Below are 9,391 nucleotides of genomic sequence, written 5' to 3' on the forward strand. Positions count from 1 at the left end.
ACACATGTTTGTTTTTGTTCCGTCGGTATCGCTTTGATAAGTTTGTATATCCGTGACTGTGGGCGTGCCTGGCTGTGCCGCCTCGGCAAACGTTGCCTTCAGAAACCGCAGGATTGTTATTTATGCACGGTTACACAGTATCGGCGTGGACTCAAGTGTTCGCCTTGCTAAAGTTTGGATATTTGTGACGGGGGGAATGCCTGGCTGTGCCGCCTCGGCTAAGGACTGTGAAGCTGCTAAACATAACGCAGGACTGTTGGTTACGCATGATTACTCACTATGGGCGTGGACTCGAGTGTTAATTCGACTGTATCAGCTGCAGTGAACCTTGACATGACATATCTAGAGCGCGACACTACAGTGCTAGGGGCGCATGGAGACATCGATTTCCAGAAGGGAGATCGGTCCTTGACAACGTTTACACCACATAGGCCCCGTCCAGAAGCAGCTTCCATGACTTATCAATCCTTGGAAATGCAAGAAGCGGAACTCAGGACGCAAATCGCCGTGATGCAGAAGGAAATTTCCATCGCCGAGTTCACCCAGAAGCTGAAGACCCTAAACGCTGAACAAGTTATCGGGGCTGCCGCATGTGTTCCGCTTAATACTCAGCAGAGAACGAGTGGGGATTGTGTTGGGGCACAACCGCTCGAAACGTTAAATCTTTAGGATAAAGGAGACTGTCCTACCTACAGATCGGAGCGTGTGACATTCTGGCGGTGGAGTCGGCAGGCCTGCGTGATAGTAGGAACCCTAGTAGCATGAAGTCGGGTAGAGACACCAAGCTCACAGATAGAGTCATTCGCCACACGACCATCCCGCTGTACAGTTCGTCAACAAAAATGTCAGCTATGACGACCTGACCCTCCCGTAGTTTGTTGCGGGTTAAGTGGACCTCCTGGGACAGTTACCACCTTGAAGCCTGCTCGTTTCCATGTAAAGCAGTACTGGACGTCCACAACGAAGTTCTCATCTAACTCGAACGTGGACGTAGGGAGTGGGGCGACTCGTTTCGTTATTTGGACACACGGCAGACCACATTGATCGATAATTATGAAGATAGATTGTAGTATCGAAATATAATCAAGATTCAAATAATGTTAAATATTCTATTTCATTTTATGATGTTTCACGGGTGATATTTTGTGATGATTTGGGCGATGGAACATACATGTATGTTCATTTCCATTTAAAACAGTTGATACTATTTTTAAGAAACAACAGTCAAAAGTATACCACCATAGAGCAAACTTTTACCATAAACTATATGCTGATTATCTGTAACAATCTTTATTTAAGATTTTAGTATTTGGGCAAATTTTCACAGCAGCAACTCACATAAAATCGGAAGGACTTTTTTAATAGATCTAGATTGTATTGTGTTATATTTTATTCAACATAAATTTATTTATTTTCAGTAAAGAAGAAGATAAATTGTTGTACAAATTATCAGTTGAATTGCATAGTCACACCTAGAACATATTCGGTTTTTTTCTGAAATTACCTTACGCGCGCAGTTGTACATTGTATATTTTTATGTAAATCATAGGCATCAGTGTCTCTGAAGAGGTGGAACAAAAGTGGCATAGCATACAGAGGTAAGCCTGGTATGAAATTGCAAGGTACAAGTAACACAGGTTATTATTGTAGTTCACATTTTGCAAAATTAAAATGGAATAGTATGTTTATAGTGTATTTATCACCAGATCCAATATACATTTAATCTTAATGCGATACAAATATTGTCTAAACTAACTGTCATGTATAAACAATTGTATTTGGTGTCATTAAGTACATTTTGGTGTCCCATACAATGTATAATCAATTCTTAAAAATTTGAATTTACATATGTATACAATTCTTATGTTAGTCATGATGAAAGTTAATAATGATAAAGATTTCTAAATTTGAACCATGCTATGCACACCCTTGTAAGGTTGTCATCAATTGTTTCTTAAGTCATTTAACACATTGATTCGGAATAAAACTTTCTCAATTTTCTTTATGTAAGTAACAATAAAGTTTTATTTCGACAGGTAGTGGTCCCTACGTTGAGTTCCACGTCAATGCTGGTGTTGGATATTCTTTGACAGAATAATGTATCCCTATCTGGAATACCACCAGCTATGGATACATCCCTCCTACATGTGATCAGCCTTTCTGACACAGTCAATGCAAGGCAATTTTACTGATGTATTCCCTTGACCTTGCTTTGAGTATAATTATTCATATAGCATAACTCTACATAACAGAATCGCTATGAAAACCTATTGTGTTAGCAACGTACCTCCTATCTATAAGTGGTCATACACATTTCTATAAACGCATGCATATTTAAGATATAAAACTTCAACGCCATAGAATAACCAATCTTGATTATCCACCTAAACAAATTCTGCAAAATGCAAGATTGTGGTGAAGGGTATTTGAAGGGATGACTAAAAATCAGTGATGACAGGTTAATGACAGAAGATATTTCCTCATATTTTTGCCTTTTTCAGATAAATAGCAATGACTAAGGATATTTCTGTTCATTTATATACAGTGAATACAGTGACATGACATCACTTGACATGCAGACGCTCCAGGCCATGGGAGGAGCTGCCTATACTGCAACTACAGTGTCTTCACAGCCTGAACCATCCTCATGAGCACAGGGATCCACGAAGAGACCAGCAGGATGGAGCCTTGTCCAGGAGTCAAAGTCCTCTAGACAAACCTTCCTGTGGGTGAAAGTTATGATTCTCTGCAAAAACTTAAACTTGAAACTTAATGTTTAAGCCTTAAAAACAGAATCATGGAGATTCAGCTTCAAGAATGAATAGAATTAATATTTATGCCATGTATGCATATCACTTTTAATTGCAAGAGAGTTCACCATGTCCTTTACATCAGTTGAATGTATTGTCAATATGATAATATTGGCTGATGTGTGAGGTCACAGTGGGAAAAATGTCATTTATCATCCAAAACTGGCTCCCACAGGAGATATCGCTTGGATGAGATCAAGCGATATCTACACTGTAGATATCGCTTTTGCGATATCTACACTGTAGATATCGCTGCAATGAAATTACATCACAATGCTTTGCAGACCATTGTGACATCACCATGACGTCACAATGAAATGACATCACTAATGGCTCTGCTACTGAAGCTGTTTGCAGTACTTTTTACACTGAAGACACTGCTAATTACTGTCTACAAATTGAAAAAGTTGAAAGAATGATGTTGGATGATAAATAAAATCTCACCCTCGTGTCTTTTGATATCAAATATATCAACACTCGTTGATAAAAGTGGCAAAAATCCTCGGCAAGCCTCGGATTTTTCCACTTTTATCAACTCGTGTTGATATATTTGATATCAAAAGACACTCGGGTGAGATTCTCTATTTATCAACAGATACATTGATAACATGTCAGAATTTGAATATTCATTCAATCATATTCTCATGTTTTACTACTTTTTACAGCAACATTGCATTTCAGGGTTCAAAGTTATTTGTATTTGGGTGCCAATGACATGGTTAAAATCAATAAAATGTAAGACCTTAGGTGACCAAGCGTGTAAATCACTTTTTCCAGTTAAGTATTTCATTGGACAGTATGGTGTATCTGTGTTGAATGCTTTTTATATTTTTATAAGGAAATTGTTCCGAAAATATGGGGGCATACAGTTCATAATAATGTAGAAATGATCCACAGAAGATTTGGTAAATTTGTTTAAGAATAGAGTATTAGTCATCAATTGTGTGCTTATGGAGAAACTAAAAGATGTCCATCGTTGAGTGCCTATGTCACTAAGTGTAGAAAGTACTGACTCCGTCTATTGAGACTATCACCTGACAGGTATGTTTATCAGTGCTATACAATGGTGTTATCTATGGCCAGTGTAAAAGATGCATGTTTCCTAAGGATGAATATCATATTCTGTGTAACTGTGTTTGATATGATGACAAACAGGACCAGTTACTTCCTAGAAAGTGTGATATGTGTTACAGCATTGCTTCTCTGCTGACTTTATCTCAACCAAAAGTAATTTTTAAATTTGTTAAATTTCTAAAATATGTATTCAAAATGCGGGAAGAATTTAAATGTGTATAACTCTCAACAATAATGTATTGAAGACTGTATGTACTATGGTTCCTTTGCCTTTACTACAATACAATCTGTCTGTCTGTCATATAATGTTTCTTGTGTGAAGTTAAATGTATAATCATACAAGTAAACTGGGTAAATGTTTAATGATTCAGAAATTATACATCATATTTTGACAATTACAGTTGACAGATTTTTAGTCACTCATATATAATGATATCGGCTTTTTATAAATTGCCTAAGTAAATCACATTTTACACATTGACTGTAAGATATATAGAAAAATGTTTTGGGGTTTTAAACATAATTATAATGGTCGAATTCGTTTCACATTTAAACACTTAAACTTTCCACAACAACCAGTTCTCACTTTTGTTAATTTGAAGGGGGTAACTCTCGTTACGATTGCGTGTTTACGATTGTAGGAGAATATTATCGATTGTAGGAGCTCTGTGAGCCAGGATTTGTCCTCAGGTACGGAGTTAGCAGCCAGTTTCTACAGGGGGAGCCACTAGTCTGCTTTCGGTGAGGATTCTAGAGTCGTGAGTAGAACCTGGCCACTTTGCAACAAGGTCATTTATCATGTTGTCTGGATCAAATACAAGCTGTGTGTTGATACTATGGTGCTGTTAACAATTAACACATGGCGGTTCGTCAACAGATGTTGTAAAACGCCGCTTGATTCCGACGAGATAAACTGGGATGCTATATCAGCGTCGGACAAAGCTGACACAATCTGATCTATTGCTCGACTGACCGTTGATGGGAAAGCCCCAAATTATCCTCGTTGCATAACTGCATTTTGTCTGTATCAATTTAACGTAGCGTTGCTGAAACTTTCTAAGTTCTTATCATAGCAAGAGAACGAGAGGTTCTCGGACATATTTTATCAGCTATTAAGCCAGTCACATATTCGATACCACTTTTGTTTAACCTGTATCTTCTGATTAGTTCTTTGTCAGAATATATTTGCAGTACATCTCGTCTAGCAGTGGTTGGATATTGGATGTCTTAAGAAAATTCTTAAGGACTTACGTAAGCTCATGAGGTATCTTATATTTAAGCACAGAACTAACCACTAAGAAGCTCTGTGAATGTGAAATTAAGAAATTACTTAAAACTTAAGTTGGTTGTGAGGGAAACCAAGATCTCTTTGTGGATTTAAGAATTCATAAGTCTTAAGAAAATTCTGAAAATCTTTGTGAATACCGCCAACCCTTTCCACTTCTCACTGATAGATACATGGGAAAGGCATAATCCAATACTGCTTGGTATCACAAACGTCGCAAGGGCTGCCTCAAGGGTTTTGAAGACAACAGCGAACTGACTTACGGACTCCGACTTCAGCTTTCCAGTAGCCTTTCCCATGGATGGGTTTAAACCCCAGGCAGCAGGCTTTTGGAATGAGCGTTTTCCTTCCCCTTAAAAAGCATCAAGACAAAGCTTTGTCTGAAGCATCAGGTTTGGAGATACCAGATAGCCGCTTGTCCCCAATGCCACCCATGTTTAACAGTCTTGATCAGGTCACAGTTCATAAAAGAAGTTGTGAATGACTTCTGAATATTTAAATGCACACTGTCTGCAAGAAATTATTTTTATCCTACTATGTGAGGCATATGTAATTTCATTTCAGTAAAACAGGGACTTGATTGTGTTTTTCGAAAAAAACGGCCCCTACTGAAAATCAATTAGTTGCTCCTAAAGTTGTGTTCTACTTCAATATCTACATAAATTTCTTGTTTAAAACAAAATACTCTTTGTATGAGTCACCCGTATTCCCTAAAGTTCTATTCTTACGGATTCAGGTTTTCGACTCTTGTAGATACCCAAACAAAGGTTTGTTATATGTGATTATGTGGAAGCTTTCTCCATACACTCTTCAAAAAAGGAAACGCACAGGTAGTATGTAGTTCACTGAACCTGACTACACCAAAAATCCGGTATATAAATTGGAGATAAATATATGTTATTGGAAAATGTTGGTGGCCTGATATTCGACAAACGGTGCGTCAAAACGCAGCCATCGTCGATTTGGAATGTCTTAAACGGCATTGTTTTCACACTTGTTCAAAAATGTCATGGAGGAAAACAGTAAAGCAAAATGCACGTGCAAGTTATGGCATTCGTAACTCGTGGTAGTGGCTATAAAAAGACACGCATAAGCCAATAATTTGTTATTCAGTTGTCAACATTTTTCAAGTTTGAATATGCCGAGACACAGCGCTGCCGATCGGAACATCGCCATAGGACGTGTCCAAAGAGGGGAATTGCAGTCTTCTGTTGCAAGCCACTTGCCGCCTTTGTGACGGATACACACAGTTCAATTCCACTGTAGACCGTCCGAGAACCAGCCGACCAAGAGTTACCACCCCTACACAGGGTCGCTACATTCGACTGTTCCACCTACGCCGTCGCAATGCCACAGCTACGGAGACAGGACGCATCCCTGGTTTAAGGAGGATATCGAACCAGATTGTCAGGAACCATCTTCGCGAGGCTGGAATCCGACCCAGAGACCAGTTATCGTCCCTGTGTTGCAACAGATCCATCGACAGCGACGCTTGCGTTGGTGCCATACCTTACAGCCTTGGAATTTGAGAAACTGGAGACGAGTGTGGTTTAGCTATGAATCACGATTTCTTGTTCACCGGCGAGATGGAAGACAACTTGTTTATCGTCGTCGAAATGAGCGTTCTGCCCACATTATGTACGTGCATTTGACAATTTCGGTGGCGGTAGTGTCATGGTGTGGGAGGGGGGCAGATGCTACACCAAGAGATCTGCCTTGGTTGTGGTTCAGGGACATTTGACAGCAAATCGCTACATGAATCAGATTCTTCAACCTCACCTTCTTCCAATAATTGACCGCCAGAGGGAGCTGTTTCAACAGGACAACCTCCAACGGACACAGCTCGTGTCACGGTAGACTACCTTCATAATGCCAACAGCAACTGCTTGCCCTGGCCGTCGAGATCTCCAGATCTCAACCCAATCGAACACCTCTGGGATAAACTCGATCGACGTGTGCGCAGATAGTCCCACAACTGGCCAAGGCTTTACAAGCAGAATTCCGCAGGACAGAATACGTACTCTTATCCAGTCAGTGCCGAGGAGATGCAGAGCCGCGATTGCTGCCCGGGGCGGTCACACGAGTTTAGCGCAACCTTGTGGCCTTATGTGACATGACAATGAACAGTTTTCAGTTTTGAACAGCGACAACGTGTGACTATCGTGATCCAAAATTTCATAGTTGTATCTATGATCAAGGTACATTTACTAAAAATCTACCTGTGCGTTTCTTTTTTTGAAGAGTGTATGTGTACAGGTGAAAATGTTCTGCAGCCCATACAACAGCCAGCATCCTGGTTTCAGAGTCAGATAATGCACGGCTGGTATAACTTGAGAACCTTCCCCACCTGTGTGACCATGGCACCTACACCTACAGGACTGGCGTCAACAAATACATCAATTTCTTTTCTTGGATCAAAGTTGACCTTGACTTGACCTTGTGGGGCTGGGTGCATCCTTATAATTATGACGTATGAATGCTTGGATTTCAAGTTTCTTCCATATCTGTTTAGTATCTGCTCTTGTGGCCTAGTCAGGGATGACACAGTGCCATAAAATTCGTTCCTAATACATGATCAAAAATGTGATCTCCGACTTTGATTTGTTCTGAGAAAGACCATTTTCTCAAGTCTCCATTGAGACCTTTCCAGAAAGTGGCATCATGCTGTTTTTCTGTTTTTCCAGGAACAATTATATCATAGGAAATATTCCGACATCCAGGAATATTTTGTATGATATCAGTTATTTTCTGTCTTGTTCTGAAATATTTCTGAGGCCGTGTTTATTCCAAAAGACTAACGTTTGTAACTGGTGATTGTAACAATTGGGTTCAATCAATCAATTTATTTTGCAAGAGACCATTGGCCCACGTACAAAGTGAAATAAACATTCATGGAGTAGTCAAACATGCTGAAACATGTTTGTCATAGGTACGAAGAACGTAATGCTAATGCATCTCTAAAACAGTCAGAACAGTTCGTGACAAATTATAACACTGCAATGTTTCAATAAAGTTTTATTTTATCAATGTTACACAGGTAACTTTCCAAAGAATTTATATCGCAAGTCGTGATTTGCAGGACACTCGTATAGAAAATGAAATACATCTTATAACAATGTTATTGCTACATATTACACAAAACCGACATCGTCTTGGAACTCCTTGCCGTCTTCCAATAGCTTTATGTAAAGGTGATTCACCAAGCCGTAATGAGGTAATTCTGTGGCGTGACTCTTTGGATTACATATTTAACAAGTAATGTTCAAAACAAACGAAATGCTTAATATTGGAAAACATATCGAGAGAAGGACGCTTTGGATGTCAGAGAAGACAGACTGCACATAACAATCATTTATTCGTTTAAGAAAGCTGCTTTATTAAATACCACACTCCCTGGGATTCCCAGACAAATCCAAATCCAAAACTAAACAGAATATTTTTATAAGGGACATAACTCCATCACAAAATGCCCGGCCACATCCGTATATATAGTTCTCTGTTCTTTCTCCATCTGCTGAGTTTGACTTTCCATCGAAAACACAGGTGGGTCGCTTTGCGGATTACAGGTTACAGTTATGCTATCCTCGAAAACTAACTTGTCAACCCTGAGGCGACCTCATCCACCCTATCTCTCTGCATCCATGATAAGTTTCAGCTTTTTACGTTCCATCCTTACTGTCAAAGAATAGACTTCGAAGACAGTTACGCCCGGGTCCTTAGGTGATCAAACTTTACGCATTACCACATCTTTCATACTGTTGTCCAATATCTTCATGATAATAGTTTTCCCACAGTTAATAAGATGAGCCCGTTCAGCGATGATCTTCGAGTCGTCTAAATCCATCTTTGATCGTAATGTTTCACGAAAAGAAGTTTCACAGTCTTTCCACGTTTCGTTTTATGAATACCGTGGAATGGCACATTATTCCGACGACACATCACGCTTAAGCACATCCCAAATATTTCCATACATAACATAACATGATGGTCAAAAGTTAATAATGTCAGGAACTTCCTTTCCGTTAACAGACTTTATATGCATGATTGTGTGAATTTCATCTAAAACTGACATGAGTTATATTAGTGTTTATCAGCTGCTGTATACAAATAAACCTGCTGTGTCTGTACGATCAGAATGCGAAGCATTCGTAAAATCAGTATCAACATGCTGTTCTTGGCACACGCGTTAAAAACTATTTAGAATTCCACTTTCACTTCATCC

At 39.3% G+C, this 9,391-nt stretch overlaps 1 pseudogene; it reads left to right on the forward strand.

The window, feature by feature from the left end:
- Positions 1 to 279: 279 nt before the first annotated feature.
- On the forward strand, positions 280 to 2,821 carry LOC139472934 (uncharacterized; annotated as a pseudogene).
- The last annotated feature ends 6,570 nt before the right edge of the window (positions 2,822 to 9,391 follow it).

The sequence above is a fragment of the Haliotis cracherodii genome, unplaced genomic scaffold (assembly GCF_022045235.1).
Source record: "Haliotis cracherodii isolate W230 unplaced genomic scaffold, xgHalCrac1.p SCAF_26, whole genome shotgun sequence".
In the NCBI taxonomy this organism is placed as follows: Eukaryota; Metazoa; Mollusca; class Gastropoda; order Lepetellida; family Haliotidae; genus Haliotis; species Haliotis cracherodii.